This window comes from Tenebrio molitor, chromosome 6, assembly GCF_963966145.1.
Source record: "Tenebrio molitor chromosome 6, icTenMoli1.1, whole genome shotgun sequence".
Classification (NCBI taxonomy): Eukaryota; Metazoa; Arthropoda; class Insecta; order Coleoptera; family Tenebrionidae; genus Tenebrio; species Tenebrio molitor.
In genome coordinates this window covers 14,171,304-14,189,920 of record NC_091051.1, presented here as the reverse complement: position 1 = coordinate 14,189,920, position 18,617 = coordinate 14,171,304, and the positions used below count along the sequence as shown (strand labels likewise).

Sequence of the window (18,617 nt, the reverse complement as noted above, 5' to 3'; positions counted from 1 at the left end):
AAATGACGCACCTTTAAGGAAATGCGGTACTTTTGGAACACGTGTACATACCTAATACGGTGTGATCTAAAATGACTGAATCTGTTTGTGTTGGTAATAATGCAATGCAATTTTGCAAATTTAAAATTTACCATCAAAGGTTCATTTTTGTAATAGCATAAACATAACCGGCATAACCAAAAATGTTTTTATTATCGTCTCAAGTTAAAAAACCCGATCAGTGCCAATTACGAGACAAAAAACACCAACAGGTACTTTTCAATTGTTTCATTGCCAACACTCTCAGTTATTGTTGATCACGCTGTATGTTCCTTGACGAAAATATGTTGCACTATAGAAATAATTCGTGAAATTACCGTTTAATAGAACTTGTGAATATTTTTCTCTATGAAGATAGTTCAAATTGGTAATAAATTCTTCCTCTCGTAAATTTATTTCTTTTTGATTTAATTTTTCGGCCTTGTATAAATGTAATAATTGTTTATAAAATTTATAAATCCATTTATATTCAATTCTTTCTGACGTTTTAAATCTCTTATCTAGGATTTCTGGATTTCTATTACTCCAGCAGCAAGACGTAAACAAATCAGCAGTGGTAGAGCACAAGAAGATAACCCAAATGCACTAAATAATAGTTTGCTTATCCAATTCCAATTTCATAAAAATCTGTGTAACTTTTCCTGTATACATACTCGTACAGTTGCGGAATTAAAATTTCGGGCAGTATTTTTCTGTCACTTCAACAAAATCTCAGTAAAGCACCTTCTACTGTCATCATGACTGACATTAAAAAATTAAACTTTTCTGTGTCTGTCACCCAATCAATTTTGAATTTTGAGTTTTCAGTTAATTGCACTGAGTGTAATTACATCATCGCTTTGATATGTTGCCTACCCGTTATTATGCCACAAATGGAAATTTTTGAATGCCAAAAAGACAAAAACATGACAAGAGTAAAAAATAAGGTTATCAACGTAAAGATTGTTTTAGAGTTTTTATCATGACATTGACAATACTGTCCGAAATTTTAATTCTGGAACTGTACATTCGTTTTTCTAAATATGTTTCCATTTAAAACATATAAATACTAATACATAATATCGATTAAGTTATTCGTCAGATTCAATTATTGAAATAAACTAGTTGATTTAGATCCGCCAGACCTAAAGCAAAAACCATCTCGTTTTAACTTTTTATTTATACTAATCAAGTACGAAAGTTTCTCAAATAAATTTAAAAGGTCGAATAGGTTTTAAATTCAAATATTTTTCTAATAAGTACAATACAATTCTTCGCTCATTAGTCAAAAACGATTTTTTGACTCTGTCAAGAGGATCATCACTTAGTAATTTTATATCGTAAATCCAATACTTTAAAATTTCTCGTTCCCATTATTTACAGACCAATAAATTATTGGGCTCTGTCTACTCATGACGCTTTGCTGAAATTCAGGTTTTTATTTTCATTTAATTTACATTTACATGCTTGATTAAAAGAATATACAATATCATACAAATCCTTACCTTACAATTTTATAAAAATACGAGTATATACCTAATTTAACACATTTTAAATGATACCTAAACGGGGTATTTTTACACAGCTAACTCTATTCTTTCAATTGAATAGATTGCGTTTGATCCTCTTTAGGAATGATCTAAAAACTTACAAAATTTCCCCATAGAAATAATTCCATGTTTACTACAAAGCGATCAAAAAGAAAACAAATCAGAGCAAGCGTTGCAAATTATCAGTCATGTCGCAGCGGAATTCTGCGGAAATAAGCGTTCAATGCATGGCAATGGCGTAGAAAATTTGTGGTCTCAAACGCTAATAAATCATACCTCATGAATTTTAGACGTTGGAATTATAATAGTGCGTTTTATTATTATTATTAGAAAATGGAGAAAATTTATAAAATAAATAACAGCAACATTTTACATTCGTAAGAATGGTCATTTGCGACCTTTATTGCCAAACACCACGTAACTGGTAAGCAGATTTTTCAATGAAATGTCAAAGAAACGTCAATTTTAAAGCAACGGTCTGCTGTTGTTAACTTAGAAAACAACTTTTCGATTTCGGCAAAGTTTACAGACGTTTACTGTAATTGCAAACAACAATTATCCCAGAATAAGTGGTAAAATGAGTTTTACCACTGAAGAGAAAGCATTTTTATTAAAATATTACTTTAGAAACAGGGTGAATAGGCAACCAATAAAAACGACTGTGCATAGCAAGTATAATTATGCATACAATTCAAAGTAAGACAAAAATAAAAAATGAGGTAGCACTCTTGATTTGTTTTCTTTTTGATCACCTTGTATTTTCAAATATTGTACATTTGTCTACGAATCTAATTAATTTAAATGGAGCCATATTTATAATCTGCACGTAGCAAGTGACTACAAAAGTTATGACGTTCTTTCATATGTTGGCAATGCAAATATTGAACATTGTGATGATTGTGTTTGACAGTAAACATAGGCGTACGCTCTTAGGAGAGCGTGAAAAAAGAAACTGAACAATTTAACAAACATTATTAAAATGAATTAGTTAACAACAAATGACAAAATTACTTTTTTTGCCTTGTGTCTTAATTTGAATATAGTCACAATCTTTTATAATCACCTGATAATTATATTTACTATATTGACAGATATAAAAAATATTAACTTATTTAATTACGAATGTGAATAAATTCAAGTTGTAATATTTAAAAAAAAAGTAATTCAATTGAAAATTTTTAAATAAACATAAGCTAACGAGTGTTCAAATAAAATTTTTTTGGTCATGCATAATCTTATTTTGATAATATCTTCATTTGTCGTAATAAATGGCAAATTCAAGTTTTCGACTAAGGTTACACCGTAACTCTTTGAACGGTTTCTGAAATTCGACTCTACACGTCCTAGCGTAATAAATAATAAATAATAATAATAAAAGTAAGCACTGTCGCGAGCAAAAAAAACTGGTTGTCAAAATCATACTTTGACGCAATGGAAAATGCTCCACTGTTAAACGGTCGTAAATATCATAACTTATCAATTATCATCATGTTGTATGACACTAATTGTCATTTTTTTTGACATAGTCACACAGGGAAAATTTTTTAACTTATGACAATCTAACCAAATTTTGAAGTGACATTGACGACCAGAATTTTTTGCTCGAGACAGTACTAGGCCACGTAACCACAATGTTTTTAACACACGTTCAGTAATGTAATATACCAGTAGTAAAGCCATAACACAGACTATTATAGTTATTATTTATTATTACATTATAACTTAAATTTAACGTCGTGTTCGGCAAACATAATCATAAGTCACTCCAGTATTCTGGGTTTGTAAAGATTGTTCAAGGAATGAATGATGCATCCGTAAATTTATGAGGCAAAGAATAACTAAAAACAAAAAATACGTATTTAATAGTTATTTAAGATATAAGTATAAAAAGTTATCCTTTATTGCGCGAACGGGTTTAAAATACGAGCGAGGTACGAGTACGAGCGACTGTTTTAAAGGATGTGAGTGCAATAAAGGAACTTTATCTTCAAGCGGTGGAAAATCGCGCCTTTGTGTCATTTTTTTCTGAGCGGAGTAAAAGTACTTCAAGTCTTAGGAGTAGAAGTGTCCCACAGGCGGCTCGACCGGGTCAAATGTAAGGTCATTTGAAGTATTTGTCACGACTTAATTATCAATTACAACTATCAATTACACGAAATATTTATTAAATAAATTATCCCCATTAAGATAAAGCCTCTAAAAAAGCCAAATAACGAAATTATTATCCAATATTTAACCGATTCGATTGTGGTAAAAGACGAGCCGCCCCTTGTGGGACTTGTGGGCGTGTCCTTGGATGTCAGATCAGATGTCACACAAATGTCAAAAATAGCGCAAGATTGCCCTTCAATGCATTCAGTGTTAATACGAGTAGGTAAATAGTTGTAAGTTGTAATCTTTTGCTATTTACGTTTTAATAACGTTTTTGTTGTACACTGCGCCGCAAAATTAACGCATAATTTAGAAAATTAATCGTATTCCTTTTTAGAAAATTTTTCACTGCCATTTGGAAACCAAAAATGATCATTCGCATTATCTTAAAGTTTAAATCCGATACTCATTAGAAAACCACTTTTTCTACTGGAGTTTGGAAAACTTTAACATTGTAATACTAATTTGAGTTAGGAAAAGTGAAAAATTTCCTACTAAGGGCGGAAATAATATTTCAACACTAAAAGTTCAATTTTGGTCGTTTTCTGGGATACGTAACGTAAAAAGTGGTATTTAATTGAGAAATTTTATGTATTTTCCAAACTCCAGTAGAAAAAATCATGTGTGCAATACGTAGGAAATCCATTTTTTTCCGTACATGGCATGTTCTTGATCTCGACTAACGTCTCGATCAAAAATCCCATTCGTATTCCGGAAAAAAATTACATTTCCTAACTTATTGTACAAATAGCTATTTCATAATGCATCATTTAAAATTTAAATTTACAGGTTTATTAAAAAATTTTACACAGTATTTAGCGAACATCTGAATTCTGAAGTAAGTGTTTACTGTTAGAAAACGAAATGCACGGCTCCAAAACTGATGCAGATCGCGGCAAACTTAATGTAGATATAATCCGACCACAGTCCCGGGCGAAAAGTGTATGATTTCTACATAATTGCTCCTGATGCCAAGTTTCTGACTACATAGGTAAAATTTCTGAGTTCACTAGAGGAAGAATTATACGCATATTATTATTGTAGTTTAGATTTTACTTGTCACAAAGTGTGACCGCTTTCGATGTAAGGAATGAAATCACCAATTTGACAATGAGAGATATGGAAGATTTGGGCTCTGCTATCGTAGTAAAAGTTCAGGATACTAAAAATTACAAATCGCGATCACTGGCCATTTTGGGAAAGTTTTACGTGGAAATTTGCAGAAAGTAAAATTACTAGTGCCTTAAAATTTGAAGATTGTAACTGCGGGAAGAGAAAATAAATAAGTGAGTTCATGTTCGATATATATATATATATTTTTATGATCCGCTTGAAGATAAAATAGTATGTATTATTCAGAGTAGAAGCTCTTTTTGTGCTTCGCCCAGTTGTCGACCTCAGCTGCGTTTCGGTCTTCAATTTCTGGGCTTAGCACAAAAAGAGGCACTTCTACTCTTAAAGATAAACCTAATATACTATTTTACATGTACGTCTTACAACTTTTTATTTACGATCATAACGTTTTACTTTTAGTAATTACTAATTAGGTACATATTTTATTTGAGATTTTTAAAACTGTGACATTTCCAAAAAATTGTATTATTTTATTCTGACAGTTCTGTGCAATAAAAATGTTATTGTACAGTTCAGTCAGTTCACTAAACGGCAATTTTGACAACGATATTCAATGCAAAAAGTATACGATCGTAGATAAAAGATTAAATGCGTTTATTTTTAAACTTACCTGACAACGCCATTAATTTTACTCCTACAGTTATGTAGAAATTTGATGGAACGGTACAAAACAACGCAAATGCAGATATAACAATTGATAATACAATATCCGCAATCAGCCATAATTTTTTTATACTACAATTACTCTGAAAAAATTGAATAAGTGACACACATTACACATTTACTTGCAACACTTACAGTTTTTGTCGCGTAGATGAAGTACCCTGCTATAACTAAATGAATCCCGTTTACTGTACCAATGATCACTAAAAAAATATGGGTGTCTGAAACATATTTTTATTAATAAAACGGTGATTCATTTATATTATATTACCTAGCTGGATATCGTTTACAACAATTAAGACCACAGTACAGAAAATGAACGCGCCAAACGTTAGCACGGCACGAAATATACTAAAAAATACAATTGTTTGCCTTATGCTGAATAAATGGCAGTCGCACCAAGAAGGAAGTATAGGTTTCCTGGTTAGTCTAAAATATGTTCCAATTAATAAATTATTTTTTGACCCTCCAAAAATCCTCACGTTGGATTCCTCTGTAAGACGTCCATTTTTGACAAAAGCTACAGCCGACTATGAAGTGCTAAAGTACCGAGGGCTGCGTGTACTTGATTAGATCTGTAATGATAATTGTTGTAAAAAAATTATGGTTTTTTAGTTTTTTACATAATAAAACTCTCTTATGGAGACAGGAAAAATAAACGACGATACATTGGGTAAATACCTACAATCTACATTCATAAATGTGAAGCGTTGTTTAAATTACATTTCTGCCAGTGGCGGCTTATCAGAGGAGGCAAGAGAGGCCGGGCCTCCCCTATAAAATTCAGGAAATAATCTTTTTTGCTAGTTTGTTAATTATTTATTATTTTAAATGAAGGCTAAATACGCCAATATTCTGCGTACGAGCCAGAGGCCCGGCGTCATAAAGCTGTATAGTCGTGTTTATTTGAAATTTGGCCTTGAACGAACAGTTCCATGATTAAATCCAATTGCAAAAATCAGGTTGTTCACGTGATGGGAGTCCAGCCGCTCAAGCCAATCAGATAATAGCCCGAACCCGCCTTGAAATTAAAAATTAAAATATTAATAAGTAGTTAAGTACTACCTCGAGGATCATCCCGATTCAGAAGATTTTTTGTTGATTCATCATTTTAACTCGTTGTTTTATGAAAAGAAGATTTTAAGAAAAAATACGAAAAAAACCCTAACCAAAATAGTATTCTCTTGTTGAATTAAACAGTAAACATAACAGATCATTTTGTGAATCGTGGAATGAGAAATGTTTTTGGCTTACGGGAAGTTTGTTTTGCTGGCCATGTTTGTTGTTTCCGTCTGGTAATATTTGGTCAAAATTTGGATATGACGACTTAAAAAATTTGCCACGATCCATTGACATGGCATGGTAAATCTAAGAATCATATTAGTGCAATGGTCAAATTGAATTTACTCGGAAAACAAAATATTATAAACGTGATCAATTTCGCTCTCGTGCAAGAAGTACAGTTATTTAACAACGAAATTAAAGAAAATCGAGAGATGTGAAAAAGACGATGCCGTTATTTTCTTGTGCTGATAGCAGAGGAAACTTTAAAGAACTGATACACTTATTGAGCAAATAAATAATGCAATAGTTTTCTCTGGAACTTCAAAAACTATTCAAAATGATCTTGTGGATTCTATTTGTTTTGTTTTGGAAAGGACGAATAATGATCAAAAACTACATTTTTTCGTTGCAGGTCGATGAGACAGATGTTACATGTGGTTGATGGTGACGTGGTAGAGAGATTCGGGGAATTTTATTTTATGATGTAAGCTGTGGACGTGCAGCCGATCATTTGTTTAAATTACTGATCGAAACATTTTCACAGAATGATATAAAACATAAACTCGTAGCACAAAGGTTTGATGAAGCCGCAGTCATGGCTGGACAGTTGAACGGATTACAAACAAAAATTAAACAATTGCTCCTCAAGCACTCTTCACTTACCGTTATGCTCATGTCTTACATTTAGTTTTGAGTAAATCATGTAATTCAATTAAGGAAGCGAGAATATTTTACGGGGGTTTCAGGTTTTTTTTTCTAAATCCACAGAGAAATCTGCTGTTTTAAACCAAATTGAGGGATGCTGTATACCAACAAATTCTCAAACTCGTTCGAATTTTACTTCCAGGGCTGCATTTACTGTTCCTACAAATAAAGATGTTTTTATTGAAGTTTTATAAATAGTGACGATTTAAAAATAATCAGCAAACAATAAGATTAGCAACAGGTTTGAATAATATTCTAATATATTGCGGCATATAATTACATTTTTAAACACCTTGTATTTGGTGGTAAATTTATTATAAATTTACACTCAAAAAAATGTGCAGAAATAAATATCTCTCACATTTTGACTACAAACACCATGAGCCGCCACTGATTTCTGTAGTCTCCAAGTCGCACGGATCCAGAAAATCAATAATCGGAATCGCACAAGAATTATTGTAAACATCTAGGTAATTTTTCGAATCGTTACTATGCACGAAAGAAATGTGCTAAAAATAATTTACCACCAGCCTGTCATACCGCATAAGTCAAATACAGACTGATTCACGTAATTTTTCGACACTAACGAAATTTAAATGCAGCCAGTAATACGTTTTTCACTAATAACTTGAATGATTTTAAACTTTTGTATGGTTTGGACATCTTTCACAAAAGTCTCAATTATAAAAATTTTAAAATGGCAGTAATCGACAATATTTTTGTTATTTAAGAAACTGACTCATCAAGTCATCATATATCAATATCATATCGATCCTTTCGTCATTGGAGCACATTTTAATAAACAAAACAGATTTCAGAATTATACAAAAAAGAAATGTCAAGTGATTGACAATAATGCAGATTTCATCGTAAATAAAGGTATCAAGTTATGACGTATTACTGGCTGCATTTAAATTTCGTTAGGGTCGCAAAGTTATATGAATAAGTCTCTATATGTAAGTGTGACTTAAAGTTCAAATACATTTTCACTTACCTTAAAAATAAGACGACGAAACTGTTGGCAATATAGCACTCGTGTGCTTGTCGGTTGATCGTGGTGCGCGATGCCACAATGCAGTCAGTCAGTCAGCCAGATACATTTATTTCCAGCTTGTTTATAATAAATAACGGGTGTTCAAAGGAAAAGTTCGTCAGGTTGGCTATGACTTTTTGATGAAAGAAGATAGAGGGAAAAAGCAATGATTGCCTTCTTCGACAATAATGTCAGGTGTGTTTTGCGAGTGTAACGTCTTTTTTTGAGTTGAGTTTCGTTTTCTGTAGAATTATAATAAATCAACTGCTTTCACAAGTAAACAACATTCGCTTTTTCTATTTCAAGATGGTTTTCATTATGGAGCATGAAACTTTTTTAATTGAAAGTTATTTTCCAAACGGTACCAAAGTTGGAGGAGTTGGGTTATTCGCTGCAAAATTGTATTGAAGAATTTTAAGCTGAATTTCCAAATTTTGTTGTGGATTACATGCAGTTTAAGAAAACTTTGGACAGTGCTGTCAATTTGTTTCGTGGTACTGGAAGTGTCTGGAAAACGAGGCAGTGGAGCAGTTCGAAAACCTGCAGACGAAATTGTTGCTAATGCTCAAGATAATGGAAAATGCACCAAAAACATCTATCCGACAATTGAGTCAGCAAATTAATCTCTCTCTTCGAACAACGCACACAACGATACACAAGAATTTACATCTTTATCCCTACCGTGTCACAGCACAGCAATGTAGGAATTGAAGCCAGCAGATTATCCAATAATATTACATCTTTGCAACTGGCTTGTCGAAAACGTAGGCAATAATTGTCTTTATGTGCATTTAATGCTTTCAACATAAGAAACACATCTAACCTAAAATTTTACAGTGTACAGCTAAAGCTGTCCTGCTCTAATTACACACCTTTAAAAAATTTAAAAAATGTTTGTGTCTTGTGGCGATCCTTGGTGTTTCTGGGGGGGCTGCGGATCCTTGGTGGTCGTGGGGCTCCTGGAAGGTCCTCTCGGATCCTGGGGGCTCCTTGGTGTCCTGGGACCTGAATGCAAAAACCCGGCGCCTATGTAACGAAGAGCGTTAGCGTGCTCTCTTTCTTTTTCTTCTTTTGTCTTTCGGACAGAGATATACAGGGTGAATTTGAAATGTGTTACAATCTTAAAACCCTAGGATCTCCAAACAAATTGTGAAAATAACGTGCATTCAGTTTTACGCTATAGATCCACATGAGGGCAGAAATGCCATGTAAAGTTCAACCACAAAAGTTGAGTACGCCACTGATATTATCACGTTTGGATGACTAGTAAAATTAAAAAGTTATCGAATGCAACGCAAAAAGATGCAAAATACAGGGTGTCCCAAAATTGGTGTACAAACTACTTACTACCTTATCGAGGATGCTTAAATGTACATGAAAAAAATATGGAAAAAATGTTTCCGACAAAAAAATCTATTATTTTTATTATTATTATTAACGGTAATACAATGTAAACAAAGATATATTCGTACATCATTACCTTGCAATGTTACCGTAGTGGATTTAAAATATTTTTTTTAGATTTCCAAAGCTTCTAAATTCTCTATTATCCAGGATTAAATATTGGTAGTGACTGATCTTGTACTTTGTGATAATATGTACGACTAGAGGTAGCTGTCATGACAATTTCATACATATATTTCAAAATAATTGACGTGTTAAGTGTCATTTTCAAGTACCGCCAAATCAGCAAATAAGTCCAATAGAATTTTTTTAACATTTTTCTGACGTTTACGGTAATCTCTTCTACACCGTAGTGTACCGTTAGTACGCCGTTTTTGGGACACCCTGTATTTGTTACGCGGGTGCTAGTACCGCGTGCAGATTAGTTGCGTTCAGTGCGACCTTCGGATTGTTTGCTTCGAATTTTGCGTCTCTGTGTGTCATTATCATGGAAAATTGTACCAATAGGGAAATGATCGATATGGGACTTTGTTACAGAAGTGCAGATGGTGTTGCCTTAAGGGCACAAGCTTTGTATCGCGAAAAGTTTCCGGTGCGTCGTGTTCCGCATTCGCAAATATTTCTGGCTGTTGTCTATGGGAAAATGATACTTTTCGACCATGAAATGTGGACAGGGGCCAAGAGTGTACGCCACGGGTGTTAGACCTCGAACCCCAAATTCTAGAGACTGTGGAAGAAAACCCATCAACAAGTACCTGACAGTTCGTGAATTTCAGGTTTCTCAGTTTGTGCTATGTCGCACTCTTAAAGAGCAAGGGTACAATCATTGCAACCAAACGATTCCATTCATCGGCAAGAGTTTTGTGAGTGGGTGATTCAGATTCAGATGTGCGTCGATCAGCCTGATTTTTTGCGAGTAGTCTTGTTTACCGATGAAGCGGATTCTAGACGTAACGGACTTTTTAATAGCTAAAACACTCATATTCAACAGGACAAATTCGCGACGATGCATCAAGTTTTGCAACGGTTCGGGACAATCTACATCGAAGGGCACAGGCGTGTATTAGAAATCACGGCCGACATTTTGAACAATGTTGTAAATTGTAAGTAAGTACGGTAGGTACTGTTTAGTTATGATTTTTCCTTTGACATTTCCTTTCACTTGGTTTTCACTCTTAATCTTACACGTTTTGGCGGCTGTGTATTTAAAGTGTTTTTCGGCTTTTTCATTCATTGTAAGGTTTTGTCACTCTCTGTTTTTAAAATATTTTTGCGGATATTCGTGTTTCGATTTATTAGAGCCTTCAGAAGCGCCTCGTTCGGGATGGAATTAAGTTAAATTAGAGTTTATGAATTTAAAATGTTTCACATTTTCAGTTTATTCACTTGCTGAAGATACAACGGTTTACATATTGTGATACATTTCAAATTCACCGTGTATATATGTAATAACATATTTTTTCTCTATGGACATAGTTAAAATTACTAATAAATTCTGCTTCTCGTGGATTTATTTCTTTTTTTTTAGTGTTGTGAGGTCCGGTAATTGACTTAGTCAATGACCCATTTGACCGGTCAATAATTGTCAATGACTTGACGTATTTGACCAGTCATTTTTAAAATTTAAATTTCCCGCTTATAATGTTGAAGATTATAGGATATGATGACTGTTTGATTGACTGATGAGATGAGGTTATGTTGCGTTGTCTTGTCTGATTTCATTTACGTAGCTGCTGACAATGAAGAAATCGATTATGACAATAAATAAGTAAATTATGACAATGAAACATCTAAAACTTTAATATCATTGTGGAAAACGATTAAGCTTTTTATCTAATAGGAAGAAGTGGTTTTTATTTTTCAATCATTTTTGTGTCTTCTTAACATGACATACAATGAGAGACATAGAATCCTGTTATTGTCATTTCAAAAAGTGTCAATGTAAATGCACCTTTACCATCATTATAATTGATATTTTCAAAAAAAAACCTGTCAATTTGGTTATGAGTAGCTAAGGTATGGTTAAGAAATTTTGACAACTGAATGACACATCTGCCCAGTTTTCCGTGTCCCCAACAGTATTCTTATTTTCATAAAATACTTACCTACTTTTTTAAATTCTAAACGAATGTTTAAGTATTTTAAAAGAAACTAAAAAACTAAAAATACACACACAGTTGTTTTAAATTAACAAAAATATTTTAAAGAAAAAAGTATAACTTCAAACAATTCAAACTTAACCTCACTTACACAATTTTAGAACAATAATTTATCGATCAATAAATCTTATAAAAAATGGAATTAAGAACCATTATTTGGTATTAAAATAATCCTTGACATTGAAAGAATCATTTTGTGATGTTTAACTAGTTCCTACTTTTTGACCAATAATGACTGGTAATTGACCGATCAAGGACCGGTCAACTTTGACCAAAAATAAATGACCGGTCATTTATCCATCACTACTTTTTTTATTTAATTTTCCAGTCTTGTCTAAATGTAATAATTGTTTTTATCAGATTTATAAATCAATTTTCCGTTGACCGCTTGTTAATTTCAATATTAATGAATTATTTTGTCTAAACTATAGTGTATTAATGGATCTCATTAATACACTATTTTTCATTAATCAACGATTTTTGCGATTTTGACGTTTTGATGATATTTTGATGTATAAACAACTTCGAACATGCATTGTTTGCACTTACCAACACTGCAGCAGGTAGTGCAGCAGGGTTTTCTATATTTTATAGCTCCATAACTGCACAATTACGAATTCACTTTTTCAAAAGCCGACCTTTTTGGTTATAATTCGCATGTCATATTTTTCAAAGGTAACTAGGTTTTCTTAGCAACCGTGATTTTTACGTGACATTGAATGTGAATGGAGTTGACGTCTTCTGACACTCTTTATGGAAAAGTGAATAAAAAGTGTTGAAAAATTTTAAAATGGCCTACCCTGAGGACAAAAAAAGGATAAGGTCACATCTTTATCGAAAAAGATGAAATTGGTTTTGATTTGGCTTTCATTTTAAATTTTGTCACAAAAAAAAAATTGCGGTCAACGAAACAATTTTGTAATCAACTCGTTTGTTAATGGGCGATTAATAATCTAAACTATTAAAGGCACTCACTCGCTACACTCGTTCGTGCTTAAAACAGTTTCGATTATTAATCGCCTTCATTAACAAACTAGTTTATTAAATCACTATTACAATTCTTTAATTCTTTCTGACGTATTAAATCTCTCATCTAGGATTTTTATTATCAGAGATAGACCTTATTGCCTCCCGCCCCCCCCAAATATATATAAAATCATTAACAAAATCCATAAATTCTGTGAAGTCTCATGACAAATTTCATCTTTAGGAGTTCTTTAAAGACCGACAAAACTTCCACATAAAAATAAATCCATGTTTACGATTATCAAATATTGTACATTTGACAAATAAGTAGGAGTATTAAACAAGGACAAAGAAGTCTACAAATCTAATCTAAATAGATGACCACAAAAGTTGTGACGTTCTTTCATATGTTGGCAAAGGAAGAATTGGACATTGTGATGACAATTCTGTATTTGACAGTAGACATAGGTGTACGCTCTTAGGAGGGTGTGAAAAACGTAATTTAATTGAAAAAATAAGAAAGTGAATAATTTAACATATTAAGTATGTATAAAAGTAATAAGTGATTACAGAAAATGTTCGAAATGATGTTCACCTTGCTGCAAACAATATTCAACTCTTCATTTCACATTATTAAACAGAATTAGTTAACAATAAATATCAAGACACCAGTGTCTTCATTTGAATATAGTCACAACATTTTATAGTCACCTGATATTTACATTTACAAAAGGTAAAAACATAATATTGACAAATATAAATATGTAATAATGTAATATTAACTTATTTTATTACGAATGTGAATAAATTCTAAGTTGTAATATCGTGATCTTCAACTAAAAAAAAATGTACCTAATTCAATTGTAAAAACTAAATAAACACATAAACTAACGGGTGTTCAAATAAATGTTTGGTTAGGCATAACTTCATTTTGATACCTTCATTTATAGTGATAAATGTGACAATGTTTTCGACTCAGGTTACTCCGAAACTTTTTGACGGTTTCTGAAATTCTCAGGGAAGGTCGTCCAGTTTCACTCTTTCGTTGTACACTTCCTGCTATTTGACAGCTGTTGAAGCTGCGCCATACGTTATCGGAAACAAAACTAAGCACCAGACCAGGTGACCACAATTTTTTTGAACACACGTTCACTAATGTAATATACCAGTAGTAAAGCCATGAAACAGACTAGTTATTATTTATTATTACATTATAACTTTAATTTAAAGTCGTGTTCGTTAAACTAATCACAGTCATTCAAATGTTCTGGACATGTAAAGGCTCGTCAAGAAATTTATAATACGTTCGTAAATTTCTGAAGCAAAGAAAAACTAAAAAAGGAAAAATACGTATTTAAAAGATAAATGTCTTTATTTTTGAAACTTACCTGACAACAGCATCAATTTTATTCCTATAATTATGTTGAATTTATTTACTGGAATAATACAAAGCACCGCAACTACAAATATAACAAAGAAAATTGATAATACAATATCGGCAATCAACCACCGTTTTATTATACGACAATTACCCTGAAAAAATTTGAAAAAATAACACACATTACATATTTATTTGCAACACGTACAGTTTTTGTTGCGTAGATGAAGTACCCTGCTACAACAAAATGAGTCCCGTTAACTGCGGCAATGATCCCAAGAAAAATCTGATTACCTGAAGCATATTTTTGTTAATAAAACAATGATTAATTTATGTTGTATTACCTAGTGGGATACCGTCTACAACAGCTAAGATCACAGTACAGAAAATAAACACGCCTAACGTTAGCAGGGCACGAATTACACCAATACATATAATTTTTTTACTTATGCTGAATGAATGGTAGTCGCACCAAGAAGGAAGTACAGGTTGTTTGGTTGGTCTAAAATATGGCCCAATTAATAAATGATTTTTTGACTCCCCAGTAACGTTCACCGTGGATTCCTCTGCAAGACGTACATTTTTGACAAAAGTTACAGAAAGAGTGCCGACTATGAAGTACTAAAGGATCACCAGAGGACTGCAGGTACTTGATCAGATCTGTAATAATAATTGTAGAAAAATAGTAGTTAATAAGGTGGTAATTTTTGCATTCACATAGACTTTAATTGTAAGATTTTCTGCCTTAGAAGGTGGTTATAAAGTCTGTCAAAGATAAGGTTTCAGTGACGTGTTGTTTCTGAGTTGGGAAGCTATAATTTGATTGGTTCTCAGAGCGTCTGACGCTCATTTTTTTTTCTGTATGTTGCTTCTTAGCTTATGACTGCGACTAAATTATTAATTAATTCGAATGTCAATAAGAGGCCCTGAATGTAACAGTAATTTGAATATTCGCCGAATCATGAGAATCGTCGAGGCTGGAAAGTCCAAACAGACATGTACAAAAATATAGTTGTGATTTTATACTTCCACTTCCATTTTTTTTTTTTACATAGTAAACGTCTCTTATCGGAACAGGAAAAATAAACGACGATACATTGGGTAAATACCGGCGTTCAGAATTTCGAATGTGAAATGTTACTTAAACTACATTTCTGGAGTCTCCTCCAAGTCGCACGGTTTCAGAAAATCAATAACAGAACGCACAAGAATTATTGTAAACACATAATTCTTCGAATCGTTGCTATGCATGAAAGAACTGTGTTAAAAATAATTTATCACGGGTCTACCACACCGCATTAAGTTAAGTCAGACGTAAGCGTTACTTAAAATTCAACGTACCTTAAAAATGAGACGTCGAACCTTTTGAAATGATATAACCACAAAACTGATAATTATTGTGTTAAGTTAAAAGTTTATATTTGGAAAAAGTACATCAAGTGTAAACCACACATGCAAGACTTACGTCGAGAATGTTGCATTCGCTATTCGTTGATATGGAGGGAGAGGGGCACTGGGATAAACCAATGGAAAAACCTAAACTGTGTAAACCTGTTGAGTACGTTCCTGGAACTGATAATTATCAGTAAGTTTCTAAATCATTAAACACTGGTCCACTTTCTGTGCAATGAGAATAATTTAGATCACTAGAGTTGTTAAGAGTCTCTAACAGTTTATATCATTTGCTAGTAGATCAGCTATTAGTATCGGTAGGCGGTTAGTATTTTGCACAGATCATTGGTAGAAGGTCAAGGTCAGTCAAATGTTGTAAACAACTAGAAAAATTATCGCACAAATTTGACACATTTTTTTATTGGAAAATAAATAACCATTATTTCGTTATAAATAAATCTTTCAGCTTGTTCAACAGTGTTATCTTGCCCCCTCTTGCCATTCCGTCGATATCATTATTGCAGCAGTTATCTGAAATAAACCAAACACCAATTTATTTCCGTTAGATCAAGTATATCTCTTCACATAGAGTAGTCCATCAAAAGCTTCTAGCTTCGTCAGATTTGTAAATAACGTAAGCAACGCTCGACCTGTAGGCCAGAAATACTGCAACAAATTAAATATTAGCTACTGTAAGAGTAGATGGTCACTCTTACTTGAAAGAATTATTAGCGAGGTACCTATTATTAGAAATAATTTCCAAAGTGGAAGAGTAAAGAGTATTATCAAAACGCACAAGACGTACACTGTACATATGGCCAAATCACTGATTAGCCAAAACTTTATGCTCCGTGGTTTACCGATATTCTGAAAATAGAAAATCAATTAAATAAACTTGAATATACAGGGTGACTCATGAGTAATAATGAACCAACGAAAGTTGTGATGCAGCCAACATTACATTTGCACATTGCACGTATTATGTGGATTTAAAAAGATATATTTTAATTTTATTCAACATAGTCAACAGGCCCGACATTACATTTATCAAATTTAATCAAAATCATTATGTGGAATAAATAATAAAAACACAAAATAAAAAACTATGGGAGACATGTATTGTTGGTTGCATCACAAATTTTGTTAGACTCATTATTACTCGTGAATCACCTTGTATTTATAGATTAGATATTTAAGGCCGTTGACCAACGGTCACCGAGAGAATACTGATCGAGGGTTCTTTATCATTCTCTTGGAAAGTACATACGAGTACATGTCTTATCTACTTACCGATCGAGTAATAAGAATGATGAAGATTGATATGAAGATGTGAATTATGTTGACGACGCATATGACAATCAGAATACTGCGAATAGCTGAAAAGTTATAATAAAATGTTTTCGTTTTTTGCTATTGCCCTCTAATTATTCCTCACTTTTAGCTCTCTGGGAATCTAGTAATTGTTCAGACTCGATAAACCTTGAAAGATTAGCGAGAAATGCTATGCACAATGTCAAGGAAATTAATGAGACTGTGGCACGTCCAAATCCAAAAAATATCGTTTTCTGTTTATTTGAGTAGCTGTTACAGTCGCAACATTTTGGTATAACCGGGACCACCGCATTTTTAGCGGACCTAGAAATAATCATATACAATCAACAAATCAATAAATATTTAATCGCGTTTTAGAAAAACACAAATGGAATATTAATTACGTTCATTTTAATTACAATGGCATAAAACGATAAAGTACAAATATTTTTAAGCAGTGACAAAAATTGAATTCTATCCTATTGTTAACTTCGACCACTTAAAATTAATAAACACGAACGTCTTTTGTAAACAAACAGAGAATAATGCTTATTCTAATTTTAGAGAGATCATGCGTTTCGCCGGGTACAGATAAATTAAGATTTTACAAATGTTACTAAATATAAACTTACTTACATAACAGAAGAATACAAATATTTTTAAGGGTTAAAACGCTGATATCGAATCAAGAAGCGCGCATGTATACTTTTTTGATGTGACACTAACCCACTAGGCGAGGAGCAACACTATTTTTAGCTTTAGATTTATTGTGGAGGATTGCACACCTATTCAAAAGAAATTTTTGGCATTGCTGGCAACTTTAAAAAAATTATATTTTAAGTCCACATGTGTTGACGATGAGTTTATTCAATTACTGCTAATTGCATGGATAGAGTAAAATTTCTGTGTTGCACAAAATTTATATTTAATATAAAAGATTCACCAGACACACATTTTGTTGGAGGTAATTACAAAATTACTGTTTCGTCGCCCCTCACGGCAGGGTTGTGAGTAGAGGATTATCACGCACATGTCGAGGATGTTTTGTACACACATTGTGACGTGGGTGTGTGCTTCGGAAAACATAATTATAGTATGCTTCGACGCAGTGTAAAAAAGAGACACTATGGTCAACCAATATTAAGTTGGTAATTCTGGTAATAGAAGGTTTATAGAAATAAGGGTGATGTCCAATTGTTCCTCAGAAACTGGAAGCTTTAAAATACATTTCTTCATTTTTATTGGTTATAACCATAAATGAATTCAAGAAGTTGCAATAATTGCAAAAAAAATATAATAAAGTCATATAATAAAAACGTTTTAGATGTGAATTGTCGAACTCAAGGTGGCTTAATAGTTATTATAATTGAACTGTACATTAGTGAGATTTGTTAGTTTGAACTTGCAGTGTGAAAACGTGTATTGCTAATATGTTTACTATTGGTAAGAATTGTCTAATTTCACGACGT

General features: G+C 32.6%; 1 protein-coding gene and 1 long non-coding RNA gene across 8 annotated transcripts in view; one reads left to right on the top strand and one right to left on the bottom strand.

Moving 5' to 3' along the window:
• LOC138132541 (sensory neuron membrane protein 1) overlaps positions 1-18,617 on the top strand; it is a 38,379-nt gene that overhangs the window by 3,682 nt on the left and 16,080 nt on the right. Inside the window, exon 1 of one of the 3 annotated variants that reach the window (XM_069050079.1) lies at positions 10,922-11,045. The exons of 1 other annotated variant lie outside the window; for it this stretch is intronic. The gene's annotated coding sequence lies outside the window, so the exon portion shown is untranslated. Of the gene's footprint in view, positions 1-10,921; positions 11,046-16,010; positions 16,031-18,617 lie in introns of those variants that run through there. One more of the 3 variants, XM_069050080.1, reaches the window with a different exon arrangement.
• LOC138132558 (uncharacterized) lies at positions 1,355-18,222 on the bottom strand. Of its 5 annotated transcripts, XR_011160102.1 has the most exons (17): positions 17,785-18,222; positions 17,273-17,472; positions 17,128-17,213; positions 16,554-16,704; positions 15,787-16,503; positions 15,001-15,105; positions 14,790-14,947; positions 14,654-14,739; positions 14,456-14,600; positions 8,987-14,399; positions 8,500-8,929; positions 7,464-7,664; positions 5,999-6,091; positions 5,788-5,945; positions 5,652-5,737; positions 5,464-5,599; positions 1,357-3,406 (listed from the first exon to the last, which is right to left on the bottom strand). It is a non-coding gene; the product is annotated as an uncharacterized lncRNA (long non-coding RNA). The 5 variants fall into 5 exon arrangements; XR_011160105.1 differs by having other exon boundaries at positions 1,355-3,406; positions 8,500-14,399; positions 15,911-16,503; XR_011160104.1 differs by having other exon boundaries at positions 1,356-3,406; positions 8,500-14,399; positions 17,781-18,222.